This window comes from Salvelinus sp. IW2-2015, linkage group LG32 (assembly GCF_002910315.2).
Source record: "Salvelinus sp. IW2-2015 linkage group LG32, ASM291031v2, whole genome shotgun sequence".
In the NCBI taxonomy this organism is placed as follows: Eukaryota; Metazoa; Chordata; class Actinopteri; order Salmoniformes; family Salmonidae; genus Salvelinus; species Salvelinus sp. IW2-2015.
Window position 1 is genome coordinate 32,359,617 of NC_036871.1, and position 17,555 is coordinate 32,377,171.

The 17,555-nt window shown below is 42.9% G+C and overlaps 1 protein-coding gene across 1 annotated transcript in view; it reads left to right on the plus strand.

Moving 5' to 3' along the window:
* Positions 1 to 577: 577 nt before the first annotated feature.
* LOC111956419 (uncharacterized) overlaps positions 578 to 17,555 on the plus strand; it is an 83,888-nt gene continuing 66,910 nt past the window's right edge. The window contains exon 1 of the mRNA XM_070436573.1: positions 578 to 763. The gene's annotated coding sequence lies outside the window, so the exon portion shown is untranslated. The remainder of the gene's footprint in view (positions 764 to 17,555) is intronic.

Here is a 17,555-nt window from a genome sequence, read left to right on the forward strand (position 1 = left end):
TGTGTGTGTGTGTGTGTTGTGTGTGTGTGTGGGTGCAGTTACACCTCATAGATCCTAGGGGGATAGATGTGACCTGGGTCATTGGGGAGGAAGAAGGCTTTCCAAGACACCCATCAAGACCTGAGGGACACACTCTCACAAAGGGAGCACCAGCAAACACACCCTCACCCATAGACAGAGAGCAGAGCAGAGTGCACACACACACACAGAATCTCTCCCCAGTGGATAAATCAGTCCTTTCATGATCTGTCATCTTGCTGGATTGTGTTTATGTAATGGAGGAGGAATAGTCTCTCCTACTTTTCTAATGGAAATGCAGAACCAGGGCTCTCTCTGCCTTCAACAGGAACTGGGTGCTAGTTATTCAATATGAACATAAAAATAGATACAAAAACATGAAAATATGTTGACTATGTTTTTATTATTTTACTGATGATGATGATGATGATGATGATGATGACGATGTTGATGACGATGGTCAGTTAACGGACAGGCTACTGTAATGATGATGACCTGAAAAATAGTGGTGAACTGTTAGTCAGAGAAAGGAGACGGCCAGAGAAAGAAAGAGCGAGAGTGTACGTGATGAGAGATTTTAAGACAGCCGTGTTATTATTTGAGAGAGAGAAAGAGAGAGAGAGAGAGAGATGCGATAACAGCGTTTGCCCTGTTCACATTTGACTCAGTTCTTCTCAAGAGAGACATGCAGATACAACGACACGCCAGAAACTTCAGACAGTTCCTTCAAGACCGAACTCTGAAGGTAAATGAATCCTTAATTTCATACAAGGTAATCACGCATGCCGCGCGCTGAGGCGAGGTAAGAATTTTTGCGCGGGATATTATAGCAGCACATGATGATGAAACCGATTTTTTTTAACGTTTGAGATTTCGAATGCATGATTTCTTTGTCAGTCTGAATGCATTATATTAGGCACTTGCAAATTATAGACGAAACGATATTAACGCAAAACATGTGATTATCTTTGATGGCTTGCTTGAAAAACGTGTATTCGAGATGAATCATTTGGTGGTTTTATAGTGAACCTTGTTTGTGCGTAATTGCGGGGCTGAAGAGTCGACTACTCCACTTTATTTCGGGCCATTTCATGAACAATAGCCAACGTCTCTTGAATGGTTTCAGACCTGACACACCTACATGTAATTTGGCTGAACTAGGTTACGAGTGCACTGCATTTAGACATTGAAGCACATCTGTTAGGGTATTTGATCATACATTTCATCTATTACAATAGCATAACTCCATTAAGTGAACAGGGCACGCGCACGTCTCGGGGTCACTTGGGAGAGACGGACCAGAGCAGAATCAAATTTCCCATGACTGAACCGAGTTCAAGCAGATAGTGCACGCGCATTTCTATCTGTCACGTTAAAAGATCCGCGGGGTAGCAGCAGACGTACCAAATACAGACACTGTCTGACACCCCAGTGTGTGCGAGGCAAATATTTTACCTGCCGCATGCGCAATGTCTATGAGGATCAGCGCGTCCCTAATGAAGGTGATCGGCACAGTATCGCTTCATAAAACCGACTTAATTGCAGTCATATATTATTCGTACTAAATCGGTAATGACAAGTGTTTGGCTACTGAGAGCGCACGCTGACAAGACAGTGTTGTGTTTGCGGCTGTATCTTTGACATGGTACTGTGGCCAGTGTTCAGTGTTGAGTGTATGTGTGTCTATATATATATATATATATGTATAGATAGATAGATATCACAGGAAGCTGCTGAGGGGAGGACAGCTCATACTAATAATGGCCAGAACGGAGCGAATGGAATGAAACACATTGGAACCATGTGTTTGATTTATTTGATATCAATCCCTTTAATCACGAGCCCGTCCTCCAATTAAGGTTCCACCAACCTCTTGTGATATATATATATATATATATATATATATATATTATATATATATTATATGTGTGTGTGTGTGTGTGTGTGTGTGTGTGTGTGTGTGTGTGTGTGTGTGCGTGCGTGCGTGCGTGCGTGCGCGCGCGCGTTTGAGTGTCCTTTTTATTTGATTTGATTTGATTCTGTGACAAACATTTTCTGAGATTTATGATTGCCCTCTAGCAGTAGGCTATCCACAATTGTAATGTTTGAATGTCAATGTGTTTTATTTGCTGTGTTTCACGACTGTAATGTAGTGTATGTTACAGTAAAGTGGGCTGTGGGTGTAATAGTATGCTATGTATTTGATGTTGTAAAGCCCTTGCCTGCTTTAATTATTACAGTGGAGAGTCTAATCTAAATGCTGATTGGTTTAAGCACATTATCTCACATTTCTTTGGACAACATTTAGTTTTGAAAACTAAATGTTGTCTAAAAGAAATGTGAGATAATGTTTAGATGCTTTTTATAGTGATATCAAGTTTATAACTTGCCTGCCTGGAGACAGTCGATTGCGCAGTCAGATGGAACAGAGTAATAGGCATTAAAGTAATTATATTATCTGGTGTAAATTGTGGAATAGACACCCGCTGGAATGCTGGTTATAGCCAAGTCTAGGCATTTGAGGATTAGAACTCTCTCCTCGTGTGCTGCCTCGCGATCGGGATTTGCAACATTGTTTCAAGTATGTCTAATTCGCATTCTCGCCAATTGGCCCATCTGAGGTTAATTGTGACAGTGGTAGGTCAGGATTGAGGGATGAGGAATCAGGCGATGGCCTTTCTCAGCCAGTTTGAAATGCGATGAATCATCTGGCATTTAATTTTTATGAAGTAACATACAAAGAAATGTCAATTGAAAAGAAGGGGTAAATAGCGAAGTCTGCTAGTTTCAGTCTTCCAGCTTCAGCTTTTGCAAAGTGCATTGTGTTAGCTGTGTTTGTTGGCTAGCGTGCGCTCCGGGCTGAAGGCAAGGCGGGTGGGTCCTGACGAGCGAGAGCACAATTTTTCGTATGCCAGGCGCTAACGTGCCTCGATTAGGCTCTTCTATGGATGCTAGTCTAATAATGTCACAAGAAAAACAGCGTCATAAACCAAATGGCAGCTACTGTGTGTTATTCTGTCTTGCACTGTTGAGCCTGACCAGTGGCGATTTAGCATGTAAATCTGTGGGTCCCCCCCCCCCCCATAATTGTGGGGCGTATGACCAGCAGAAGCCACTACACAACACAAACTAAACAATACATTAATATTGCACTATAACGGTGATAAACGGTGCCCACTTAAACTGTTACCACCGCCTACATAAAGCTGTCCCAACAGCAGAGTCCCCAACCAGGAGTCCCAACATCGTCATCCACTGCTACACATCTGGCCTATACCAGCGTGAGGATTGGTTTGGCAGCAAAGCAGTTCATTTCGCATCCGGCATTTACTGCCTTTTATAAAAGATTAGGCGTGATATAGGCTGACGTTGACGTAAACAGAATGATGATTTTGAGTGTTCCGTAGAACAATATGAAGAGAATATGGTTACAAAATATGGCATAAGGGGACGACAAGCTGATAAGAGGCAATCCGTACCTTTGATTAAGACATTAATGAGGGAGCTAGGACGGACGTAGTCAATAAAACTATTTGTTCAGCACTTTTGAAATGTACAGCAACAGAATTCAGAACATGGGCCGTTCTTACAGTGTTTTCCCTGTACACCAAGTCAGAACTGTCGTATAAATAAAGGGGCACTTTAAGCAGAAAATGAAAGCTTTTACAATATTCGATGATTACATTCTCAAAAACAGGTTTTTGGCTACATGTGCACCACCAAGTCAGAACAGTAGGTGAAATTAAGAGGTGAAAATGGATCAAATTATTAGGGTGAGGCTGGGAACTCTGAAAAAAAAGGGCGAATCATGATGACGTCAGTGATCTTCAGGTCATAGCTCTAGAAAGAGGCTCGAGTTCCAGATTTACAATTCCGTGCTGGATGAAAGTTCAAAACATATTTTCCCATTCGTAGCTCATTTTTCCCGATTTCCCAGTTGTCTTGAAATCACTAAAGTCATATTTTGCAGTTCCGAGTTAACAGTTTGTCACGTTCTGACTTTTATTTTCCTTTGTTTTTGTCTTTAGTTAGTATGGTCAGGGCGTGAGTTGGGGTGGGCAGTCTATGTTATGTGTTTCTATGTTGAGGTTTGTCATTTGGCCTGATATGGTTCTCAATCAGAGGCAGGTGATTTGCATTGTCTCTGATTGGGAACCATATTAAGGTAGCCTGTTTTCACTGTTGGTTTGTGGGTGATTGTTCCTGTTCGCGTGTTCCTGTTTTTTTCTGTGTTCACTAGTTCGGGACTGTAGCTTCGTTGGTTTTTCGTCTGTTTATTGTTTTTGTTCATATTGAGAAGTATTCTAATAAATTATGGATACGCACCACGCTGCGCTTTGGTCCTCCTCTCCTTCTACCGACGAAAACCGTTACACAGTTGTTTTGAGTGCGGCACAAATCCTGCTTCATTGACAACATGGCCAATGTTGAATGTTTATAATTTTAAATTAGGAAAAGAAACCCTTAATCGTAGACTTGGAACCACACAGCCACTCCACTGAATAGCAGGCTAGTGATTGCTTTGCAATGCTTGCAGTTAGCCACTGATTCCTTCCAAACCACTCATTGTTGAATTTGCGATTCCCAACTTGTTGTGTAATGTTTATATCCAATGGCCAATGAGCACCCATACGTTTTATCTATAATTTCTCTTCATTATTTCTCTTCATATGACAAGGATTAAAAAGGATTTGCCAGTAGATTGTCGATTTGAATCTTGATGACTGCTAGCTAAGATTTTGAAAGTATGATGTTGACATGATCAGTCCAATGAAAGCTACTGTAGATGTAATGTGATTTGACGTCATTGTATCTGTGGACAATGACCTTGAGTCTTCTTTGATGGGTACTTCTAATGTAACTCTATGGCAGCACCCAAGGGGCTTGAATTTTCTAGCTCTACCCTTAGACTTGGCGGTGACGTAGTGTCCCCATGAGTGACAGAGCAATTACAACGCAACACTCCGTATTTTCTGCTGGCCCCACCTCCACATAAATCACTGAGCTAGGCTGAAACACATGCATTTTGGAGCTACCTTACTCGCGTACGTAGATACAGAACTAAAAGACTGAACGACTGACTCTTGCAACTGAACCAATAGAACTAATGACTAGCCTGCTTGGGTAGCAACCCTAGATTTGTTTCGGGACTATAACTTGTGGAAGGATGAAATAATATGAATACATTCATCAAAATAATGTTTTTAATGAAAATATGTCAATCATTATTTGATTATGTTGGTACCCTGTTGTATAAAAGTGATAATGCCCAAGAAGCCGGTGTTTGCCAGCACTCGACTTCGTCTCGGGCCTAACAACACCTGTGCCAATATATCCTCCAAACACCGGCTTSTTGGGCATTATCACTTAAATAAGCCTCTGCAGATGGCATAATTCTAATTCCATCAAAACTACATCAAAACTACCCCCCTCTCTTTCTCTCTCTCTCTCTCGCTCGCTCGCACCCACGCACGCACGCAAACACACACACACACACACACACACACACACACACACACACACACACACACACACACACACACACACACACACACACACACACACAGCAACACACACACACACACTTGGTTATAGTGCATCTTTAATGACCCTGCTCTGTCTTGGCTGATGCCGGTTAAGGAATGACATGCTATTTCTATAAAATATTCTCTCTGTAATTAATATTCTATTTCAAGCTAAGTCAGGTCGAATGTAATCTAACTAGAAATCGGGGCCACCACAAAATAATGTTATAGCGCTGGTATCTCCGAATAAACTCTAAGACCTAAGTAATCTTTGCATCAATAGCCAGTCGATATATTATATCTCACTTTATTCAGATCTCATCTGAACAGTGTAAATTCTGGTTATCTTCACGAACCCTGGCTAACAGGTGAATCACAATTACAAAATGGTTTAATTATTTTTCGCCTACACATACCTAATAATCACACCAGAATGGACCTCATCACATTGGATTACAAATGACTGTCATAAAGAAACGGTTCGCCTGCGTGGACGGAAGCAGATACGACGGCTGGTACACAAAGAGATGGGTTTGGTTGAATGATGAAAGAGCGGGAAACTGAGTAACAAAGGAGAAGCTATGGCTATCGTAAATACAGAAGCTTATGGCATTCTAAATAACCGCCATTTGAAAAAGGAGAACTGCAATAAAATATTACTCTTGAGTCTCGCTTTGGTAGATTGGTCCGTCGATGAGAGGTCGGTATTGTCCTTAATGGATCTCTGGTCCTCTGTAAGAATGTCTAGTGTTGGTGAACTGAATACTGGTATAGAATGGATACTCTGTCTGTCCTCTTCCTAGCCCACAGTTTAGCGGGCGGAGGAGGGTAGCACTTTTTAGTGAATAAGAGTTCAAAGTCATACCAAGGTTGCCATGCTATATGCTCATTGGCTATAATTCTAGGCTGGATAGGTCGAAAATTCATTCCTTCCGGCATGTAGTTCGTCATCTTCACATTGAAATTGATTGCAGTATTTAGTTAGGTTCCTTTAGTTTGGCTTTTAGCTTTCGTGTGTAGTGGTTTTGTCCTTTCAAGTTAGGGACCTCAACGTCGCACACAGTCCTTGGACGCTTTTTATCTTGAGCCCTTTAACGTAGGACTGTGCATCTACGTCCTCGGAACAGAAGTTACATTTGCTCAGTCAGGGCTTTATATAGGAGGGAGAGAAAGGCGTGTTTCATAGTTTTATATAACCAAATGTCTGTTCACAATGAGCAGGGGCACTGAGTTGAGCATAGTTCACTCATGAAAACCAATCTTCTCCATTGGCAAGCTAAAATTACATTGTAAATCTTTTTCACAAATAGTAATATTTAAAACATTTAAATTGCACAACAATTCCATGGTGAATCTGATAACTAGAATGTGTAGACTTTCCAAGATACAGTTTATGTTCGTCCTATCATCAGTAATCATGTCTCAGACACCAACTGAACTGACATTCATATTCATTAAGTCCCAACGCGATATTTTCAACTGGTTGGATTACCGAAATATGGTTCCGTTTTCCCATCTTTTGATGTCACCAGAATCTCTAATTTACAAAGGGTCTTTTTCAAGAGGTCAACTCTAGTAGACTAGAGAGAGAGAAACGGGGGGGGGGGGGGGGGGGGTAAATTTATGGGGGTCATAAACCTCCCCCACTCAGGCCAACGTCATGACACCCCATATAATCGCTTTAATCACAGCAGTATGAAGCACACCATGTATTTTACTGATGTATCAGTGTGCTGTATATGGAACACACAGGAAGGCGATTTTAGAATATGTGCTTGTGATTTAATACCTGTAGATAAAGCATATATGTTTGGGTGACTATGCCTGTGTGGATTTGTTTTGTTTACGTGTATTTCTGTGTTTGGCTGTGTGCACAGTTTTTCCTGTGCTTACACATCCAGTTTTGACCCGGCTTTGCCCTAGCAACGAAAGATCTTGTGGGAATACCTCAAGGGACATCAGACATCAGACAAATGCTCTCTGCTAATTTGGTTAAAACAAAGCACAACAATCTTTGTCAGCATTAAGCTCGTAATTGTTTACACCAACAAGCTCTTATAAATACCCTGAGTGAGCCACTAAGAGGGAGTAGGGAGAGCGAGAGAGAAAGGGGGAGTGAGAGAGAGAGAGAGAGGGAGCGAGAGAGAGCGAGAGAGAGAGAGAGGGGGGGGGGAAGAAGGAAAGAGGAAGGGTAGCCATGTGTGGATAGACCTGACACATTGACTCAGTGACTTATGTCAGCTATAAAGCGGCTAGGAGAGGGGAGGCTGAAAGAGAGGTGCTGCTGTTGTGACAGCGAGCACTCACCACCTCCCATTACCGGACATTACTGTTTATTACAACAGACAGTGGAGGGAGGAGACAGATGAAGGGAGAGAGATGGATGGACACCAAGATTGAGATAGAAGGGCCAAGGTGAGAGTGAGGGAACGAGACATAGAGAGAGGAAGTGTTCGAGAGCGGTGAGGTCATGCAGATCCAGCCCTGCGAATCGGAAACCTCCCTTGCTGTGATTCCAGAGCGTTGCCCCTATAACAACATTACAGCCGTTATCTCAAGTGGAGCTAAAGTGTTTTGCTGTCCAAATAAATTAAAAAGTATTTCTTTCTTAGAGAGCCGCATCGCTAGTGGCAGTCACTCATAGACAATGGAGGGAGACTCTCGAATCATGCATCTTCTCCTCAGGCTACTCTCTGTAGACGTTTAACAGAGGGTATAAGACACAGCACCCCAAGGCTRTTATTCAACAAAATGTCTGTTAAAGACTTGGAGCCGAGCTGGGACTGCACTGTTAACGGGGGAGGGCTAATCCATTTATTGTATTCCCTTACTTATACCAAACCAAATAGTATTGAAGACCTACAGTCTACCACCCTGGGGTTTGTAGTGCAGAGAGGGAAAGGGACGTGACTGCTGTTATAGACATCTACCAATTCATTAGCAATCAATTTAGCAAAACGAACTAGACGCCTAGCCCCTCTGTTGGAATAGCCCCTCTGTTGAACACTCACAGTGTTCCCTGAAGTCATCTCAGAGAGAGATTATTTAATGCTCATATTCCCACTCCAATTGTTGTGGGGGAAATGGGGCTTCTGAGTCCCATGTTGCCAGGGATACCCAGACTCACTCACTCACTCATGCTCTTCAGTCAGAAAATAGAATTAACATTGTGCCTCCCTGGTGTCACCTTATTGAAGTCTAACTGTTGAAGCCATATAGCAGCCTTTGACTCTTCTGCAGTCACAGATATGTTTAAACCTGACAGACAGAGATCTTCCCCAATGTCTCTACATATAGAAGTGACGGTTCAAGACATGCATTATAACACTCTGCTGTGACTCTTCTCCCAGTCAAGCCTGTGAAGCAGAAACACATAGTCATTCCCTGGGGTCCCCTTTTATAGAAATGGATGTGGAGGAGCCTGTTCTCCTCAGGGTTGGATGCTGCTGCTGTTGCTGTTGCTGCTGGAGCTTGTCATGGTCTGATTGTACACAGGCGACTCTGGCTGTTCTGCCTTCTCCTGAACACAGTGTGGGAGGATGCAGCTGGCCCACTGTGCCAAGCCCAGGGAGGAGGTCTCTTTTGTGGCTGGAGCATGTAACGTTAGAGTTGTGGGGCTGGAGTGTGGCAGGCACGCGGGGCACCCAGCCCCTTCCTGCTTTCTGAGATGGACGTGAACCAGCTGTCTCGCTTGCCGCTCGGATTATGGAGGATTTCCTCATGAAAATGTACAGTGGTCCGCTCTGCTGGAGACGTCATTGTATAGGGAGAGAGGGTGCGTACCTCGCAATGGGGGCTCACCCACAGCACCCTGCCTGTGCCATTAAACCCCTACAACTCATCCAGAACGCCGCAGCCCGTCTGGTGTTCAACCTTCCCAAGTTCTCTCACGTCACCCCGCTCCTCCGCTCTCTCCACTGGCTTCCAGTTGAAGCTCGCATCCGCTACAAGACCATGGTGCTTGCCTACGGAGCTGTGAGGGGAACGGCACCTCCGTACCTTCAGGCTCTGATCAGGCCCTACACCCAAACAAGGGCACTGCGTTCATCCACCTCTGGCCTGCTCGCCTCCCTACCTCTGAGGAAGTACAGTTCCCGCTCAGCCCAGTCAAAACTGTTCGCTGCTCTGGCACCCCAATGGTGGAACAAACTCCCTCACGACGCCAGGTCAGCGGAGTCAATCACCACCTTCCGGAGACACCTGAAACCCCACCTCTTTAAGGAATACCTAGGATAGGATAAAGTAATCCTTCTAACCCCCCCCCCCCCTTAAAAGAGTTAGATGCACTATTGTAAAGTGGTTGTTCCACTGGATATCATAAGGTGAATGCACCAATTTGTAAGTCGCTCTGGATAAGAGCGTCTGCTAAATGACTTAAATGTAATGTAAATGTGTGTGTGATGGAAGTGTGCAAAGGTGGAACCAAGTCACTATTGTTTGAGTCACAAGCAAGTCACAAGGTCCGAGTCTCAAGTCGAGTCCCAAGTAGAATGGGTCAACMGACATTTACTCCTCAGCCATCTGTTGCACCCTCTACAACCACTGTGATTATTATTTGACCCTGCTGGTCACCTATGAACGTTTGAACATCTTGAAGAACAATATGGCCTTAATGGCCATGTTCTCTTTTAATCTCCACCCGGCACGAAGAGGACTMGCCACCCATCAGAGCCTGGTTCCTCTATAGGTTTCTTTCTAGGTTCCTGCCTTTCTAGGGAGTTTTTCCTAGCCACCGTGCTTCTACATCTGCATTGCTTGCTGTCTGGGATTTTACGCTGGGTTTCTGTATAGCACTTTGTGAAATCTGCTGGTGTAAAAAGGCTTTATAAATACATTTGATTGAAAATACATTTGAATGGGTCATGTATCGAGTCACGTCAAGTCGAGCCTAAATAAATCTGCACCGTTGGAAAACTGGTATTTCCCTCTATTAAACAGTAACCATGTAATTGCGACAACGTAAAAAATATTCCAAGAATAGCCTAATTGACAAATAACATGCTGTGCATAGATCTCCCCTGAAACATGAATATTTAWGCCTTATATATAAACATGTTTAGTTAGATACCTTGCTTTGAAGTAGCCTACCTTATCCATTTGATCCCTGATTTATTGAATGCGGGAATCATTTTATAAAGACACAAGTATTTAGTTGTAAATGTTGAAAAAACCAAGCCTGGACACCCAGGAGCTCTCCAGATTGAGGGTTGACCACATGTTGACAACATGTGATTAACAGTGCAGTTCTATGTGGGGGCTAATGTTCAAGGGAAAAATGGCAGGAGATGGTAGGTCTACATGGGATCAGACACAGCAGCTATCCAGTGTCAATAATGCTTACTTTTTCATGTAGGCTATAATAATAGTCAGGAAAATCGACCTTCGCCTCTCCTGAGTCCGTACGGGAGTTCAGCGATGAGACAAGACTGTAACCAATTGGATACCACGAAATTGGGGGAAAAAACAAAAAAAACATTACAAAACCTGGCCGGATAATTTCAAATTGTCAAAGTCGAGTCTTGAGGCGCCAAGTCAAGTCTCAAGTTCTTTTCTTTTCTATCAAGTCGAGTCTCAAGTCATCAAATCTGTGACTCGAGTCAGACTCGAGTCCAAGTTATGTAACTCAAGTCCACACCTCTGGAAGTATGTGAGTGTGTGTATTTGTATTGGGCAGGAGTGTGCCGGTGTGTGTGTGGCCATTAGAGAGCGAACCAGGTCTGTAAGCCCAACCCCTAACATGGGAGTCCAGAAGGAGTTGGGGGAAATCCTATTGTCAATTTGACTATTCCACAAAGATAATTGGCTTATTCCTGTGTTAAATTGCTCTGTCCTACAGGACATTGAGTGGGCTTAACATGCTTGGTTCAGACACTGTGTCTGCTCCTCTGCTTCGTCTGGAACTTAGACGGGTATTACACACTGAATGACTAATGATGAACCGATAGCTGCAGTGCACTCAGCAGAGCAGAGCCCTAGCCCATTAAAGTGTCGGTCACACACACAGAGACCGGAAGGTTCGCTTACACAGAGCTTTATTATAATGTAGACTAACTAACTATCACTCAATAAATAAGAACCAACCAAATGCCCGTCAGACTTCTCTCTCAGAACTTCCGAGCAGCAAACTTCAAGCTTGTAAAATTGATCAGACCCTCCAAATTTCTGATTTACAACTCACAGCCCTAAATGATGGTTTCCAAGCCCATTCAGGTTAGCATGGAAATGTCTCTCTCTCTCTCTCTCTGGCAACAGGATACCTAAACCATTACCCTGACATCAAACACCAGCCGGCTTCACAGTGCCACTTTTCAGTTTTTTCTCATCAGTCCAGCGCCTGAAGGAGATCAGATAAGTGAGTGTGTCTGTATGTGTTTTCATGCTTATTTTAACCCCTTAAATGCCTTAAGTAACCCTTAATAATATTTAAGTCATTTAGCAGATACTCTTATCCAGAGTGACTAAATGCCTTGCTCAAGGGAACATCGACTAATTTTTCCACTAATTGGCTTGGAGATTCAAACCTGCCTCTCCTAGTCTTGGCACAAGGCAGCTGTTTAGAAGCTAACACAGCTGATCCTGAGTCGCGGCGTTCAGTGGAAATGCTAAAACCAGAAAATGAGAGCCCAGGAGACGGATGAATTGTCAGCAGATGGAAAAATTTGACAGGCTGCAGCATAATTCTGGGGAAGTGACCGAGAACTGTCTTGTTAGAGTGCATGCATCGGTAAAATGGATGAAGGCAAGAAATCCCAAAACGTGGGAGAGAAAAAAGCCTGGTAATGGAACCAAAGGGAACAAAATMAATGAACCAGTATAATTCCTGTTTAAAACTAGTGTTGTTCCTTCATGCTGTGCAGTGAATTGGCTGGAAACATCCTTAGAGGTAGTGCATTTTAACATGATATAAAATGGTTGGACTGAGATGGTGAGCTTTAGGATTTATTAGTGCTACTAGACAGTATACAAATACTGTGTGTTTATTCATGGATAGATTTGATTACTACAGTAAAGTATATTATGATGTATGGCATTGTACTGTATGATAAAGTACACCATGTTTTATAGTACAGTGAGCCTGCCTCCATTTGTTTGTATTTGACAGCATTGCGTTCTTTAATGTGTGTGTCTCTGTAAAAACAAGTGTGTAGAATGAGAGTTTAACAGTGAGCCAGCAAGAGAGCGTGTGTGCGTAAATGTGTGTGTATGCGAGGTTCATCAGTAGCGTAATTAAAGTAGTGCGGTTCAGTTGTCATGCGCTGGATCTACTTGAAGAACTCTGTTGATGAATGGGCAATTAGAAGCAGCCTCCTCATCCTTGGTGGTTGACTGATCTCTTTCTAATGGCACTCCTGTTTCTTTGATAAAAACGCAAAATGAATCATCAATACCCTGGTCCAATGAGCGCTGAGCTTGTAAGTGTGTGTGTGTGTGTGTGTGTGTGTGTGTGTGTGTGTGTGTGTGTGTGTGTGTGTGTGTGTGTGTGTGTGTGCACGGCTCCTGTGGGTATAGTGGTCAGTCCCTTTTCCAGCTTCGATGCACATGACTGCTTTTGTAATGCTTTATATAACCGTGGCTTCTAATTCACATGTTTATATCTGTACCATAATCCACTCAATGCATCCCATACAATTTCAACATGTTTGGAATACGTGTGAGTGAATGTGTGTGTTTATTTCTATTTGTTTGTTTGTGTGTGTATGGGTGTTCACTAAGGACATAGCCCACAGTAGGTCTCTGAATGTGTGTGTGCATGTTTGTGATTTGGTTTTAATGTGACGGCTCAGCTGTTATCACTGACGAGTCAAAGTTTCAGTGACAAGAATTGAAAAATGTAGTTGTTTTCTTTCCTTTTTAAAATCCTATCACATCATCTCTCATTTCTTTGTTTTATTTTTATTAAAGAGTGTTGTCTTGCACTTCAATTAGCGAGAAAAGCATCTCTTCCAAAAGCACGTTCGAATCATGTTGCTGTGTTGGCGATGCTTTAATCAGAAAGTCTCATTTTATACATAATTAATGATACAGCTCTAAAATGGAAAAATATAAAAACACCCTAAATGTTCAAAGAAACAGAAATGTGTTTTGCTTTCTTCCATATTTCCTGTTTCATGTGAGACGGCTGATGTGCTCACTGATTCTTAGAGGGGAAATAAAAGACGGCTTTGAACTGAAATGGTGGAACCAACATGGCATTAAACAACCAACACAAGCTGGTACCACCTTGAACTAAACCGCCCACCAGGAGACATGGACCTCCTGATGTGCGTTCCTTAGTGAGTCCATGTGTCTCTCTCTCATGTGTCATGTGCTTAATGCCAGATAGCTACTGTCTCTAACTAAATGGAACATTTGGAATTAGATGACTAGTCCTTTCAAATGCCAATGGAATACCTGCTGTTTGGTTGAATGGATGGTTGATGGCATTTTTAGAATTCCACAGTAAACAGCCATAGAGCTTATGTAAGGGAAGTGATTCGTTAAACTATACGCCCGCGTGATGAGTAACCTTTCTTGAGAACTGGTACTCCTGGAGATGGGTTACTGTGCTCTTGAGATGCTCCGAACGACCTGGTTTGGATTCTTGGTCTGCTGTATAAATAAATAGAGAGGGGCTGCAGTATCATATGGGTTTTGACATCATTATGATGACCTTGAGGATAGAGCTGACCAGTTATGACCTCAAACCTGTCAGGAGTCTTGTGTTGGAAGTACCGGGTCTTTCTGGGGCACTTGGCAAATCTGCCCAGTGTTTCTGAATGTGTGTGTGTATGGAAGTGTTTATGTCTGAGTGTGTGTTTGTTGGCGTGTGTGTGTGTGTGTGTGTGTGTGTGTGTGTGTGTGTGTAGTGTGTGTGTGTGTGTGTGTGGTGTGTGTGTGTGTGTGTGTGTGTGTGTGTGTGTGTGTGTGTGTGTGTGTGTGTGTGTGTGTGTGTGACTGTGTGTGTCTCAGTATTAGTTAGGGGCTTGATGACATGGTTATCTTACCAGCCCACTAGAACAGTCAGCATCTTTTCTCAAATAAAGTTTCTTGACTGTGACACTGCCGGATTTAAACTGTGTCGAACATTAGTGTAACGGTCCATGCGGTTAAAATACAGATCGGTTGTTGAATTCGGGCCAAATGGCCTATATGAGACTTTCCCCCCACTCACTGCAGGCTAATTATCTCCGTCACACTTTACACAATGACTCATTTATTACGCCATCATGATGAGCCATTTGTATTGGTTTCATGGACATGACAATGGCTTGAGAGTACCATTAAGTAAATGTCAAACTTTATAGAGTGAAGGAGTGGACACTTATTAAATATTCTATGGCATAGTAAATTATGTTCCTGAGCAGAAAGGTAATATATTTTAAAGCATGTGTGATAACCCTCATCATCACTAGCCTATAAGCTGGTTTCTTATAGAGCAGGTTTGGTAAAAAAAAAAACTAAAATCACCAGTAATTCAGCTAAAAACTAGTTTAATTTAAGAAATCTGTTAACCAAGTATTCCCACAAATAAAAAAAGAGACGTATGTGTAACGGTCTTCTTCATCTTCCTCCTCCTCGGACGAGGAGGAGCATGGATTGAACCAAAATGCAGCGTTGTAGTTCGACATATTATTTATTTACAACAAACAGACGAAGACGAAAAACTCTTGAATAAAATACAAAACAACAAACGAAGTAGACAGACCTGGACTACGAACTTACATGTAACGAAGAACGAACGAACAAGTACTGACTACAAACAAACGAACGAACGATACAGTCCCATATGGTGCAACAAACACAGACACAGGAAACAACCACCCACAACACCCAATGTGAAAACACCTACCTTAATATGATTCTCAATCAGAGGAGATGAAAACCACCTGCCTCTAATTGAGAACCATATCAGGTACCCATAAACCAACATAGAAACACAAAACATAGACTGCCCACCCAAACTCACGTCCCGACCAACTAACACATACAAAAACTAACAGAAAACAGGTCAGGAACGTGACAGTATGCGATCGTTTCTCAAAGTAAAGGTATGTAATTATTGTTATTTTCAAATCTCTTTTTGAGTTTAGTTGTGTTTGCAGTGTATAAATGATTATAATGATGTTCTGGCCCCCCAACCATCCGCTCCAACATAAATCGGGCCATGGCTGAACCTAGTTACCTTCCCCTGTTCTATAGTGGCTGTGGTCATGATCTCATTTCTAGTCTTCTTAGTTGTGTTTTTATTATCCTAGTGCTGGTCCAATCTTGCAGACTGACCGTTGTTGTCGTGTTGTCTCAACACAGAGGCTGGTAAGATTTATTCTACTCTGATGTGGTTCCCTACCAACGTACATGGATGCTGTAATAGCTACACACAGACAGCACACTGTTCACATGCACGGATGGAGCTTGCATACAGATAAGGGAATTCAAACACACACACACACAGACACACACACACACACAGACACACACACAGACACAGACACACACACAATTCCAGGGACAACTGGAGATAAAAGAAGAGGTGTTCCTGACAGGTATGGGTAAAGAGAGAGGTGTTCCTGACACATCTGGGTAAAGAGAGAGGCATTCCTGACAGATATGGGTAAAGAGAGAGCTGTTCCTGACAGGTATGGGTAAAGAGAGAGCTGTTCCTGACAGGTATGGGTACAAAGAGAGAAGCATTCCTGACAGATATGGGTAAAGAGAGAGCTGTTCCTGACAGGTATGGGTAAAGAGAAGAAGCATTCCTGACAGATATGGTAAAGAGAGAGCTGTTCCTGACACATCTGGGTAAAGAGGAAGCATTCCTGACAGATATGGGTAAAGAGAGAGCTGTTCCTGACACATCTGGGTAAGAAGAAGCATTCTGACAGATATGGGTAAAGAGAGAGCTTGTTCCTGACAGGTATGGGTAAAGAGAGAGCTGTTCCTGACAGATATGGGTAAAGAGAGAGCTGTTCCTGACAGGTATGGGTAAAGAGAGAGCTGTTCCTGACAGGTATGGTAAGAGAGAGCTGTTTCCTGACAGGTATGGGTAAAGAGAGAAGCATTCCTGACAGATATGGGTAAAGAGAGAGCTGTTCCTGACAGGTATGGGTAAAGATAGAGGCATTCCTGACAGATATGGGTAAAGAGAGAGCTGTTCCTGACAGATATGGGTAAAGAGAGAGCTGTTCCTGACAGGTATGGGTAAAGAGAGAAGCATTCCTGACAGATATGGGTAAAGAGAGAGCTGTTCCTGACAGGTATGGGTAAAGAGAGAGGCATTCCTGACAGATATGGGTAAAGAGAGAGCTGTTCCTGACAGATATGGGGAAAGAGAGAAGCATTCCTGACAGATATGGTAAAGAGAGAGTCTTCTGACACATCTGGGTAAAGAGAGAAGCATTCCTGACAGGTATGGGTAAGAGAGAGCTGTTCCTGACAGTTGGGTAAAGAGAGAGCTGTTCTTGACAGGTATGGGTAAAGAGAGAGCATTCCTGACAGATATGGGTAAAGAGAGAGCTGTTCCTGACAGGTTAGGGTAAAGAGAGAGCTGTTCCTGGCAGGTATGGGTAAAGAGAGAAGCATTCCTGACAGGTATGGGTAAAGAGAGAGCTGTTCCTGACAGGTATGGGTAAAGAGAGAGCTGTTCCTGACAGGTATGGGTAAGAGAGAGGCATTCCTGACAGATATGGGTAAAGAGAGAGCTGTTCCTGACAGGTATGGGTAAAGAGAGAGGTGTTCCTGACAGATATGGGTAAAGAGAGAGGTGTTCCTGACAGATATGGGTAAAAGAGAGAGCTGTTCCTGACAGATATGGTTAGAGAGAGAGAGCTGTTCCTAGCAGATAATGGTTAGAGAGAGAGAGCTGTTCCTGTAAGATATGGTTAGAGAGAGAGCTGTTTCCTGATGAGATATATGTAAAGAGAGAGCTGTTCCTTACAGATATGAGTAGAGAGAGAGAGAGCTGTCCTGACAGATTGGGTAGAGAGAGAGGAGTTGTCCCTTACAGATATGGGTAAGGAGAGCGCTGTTCCTTAC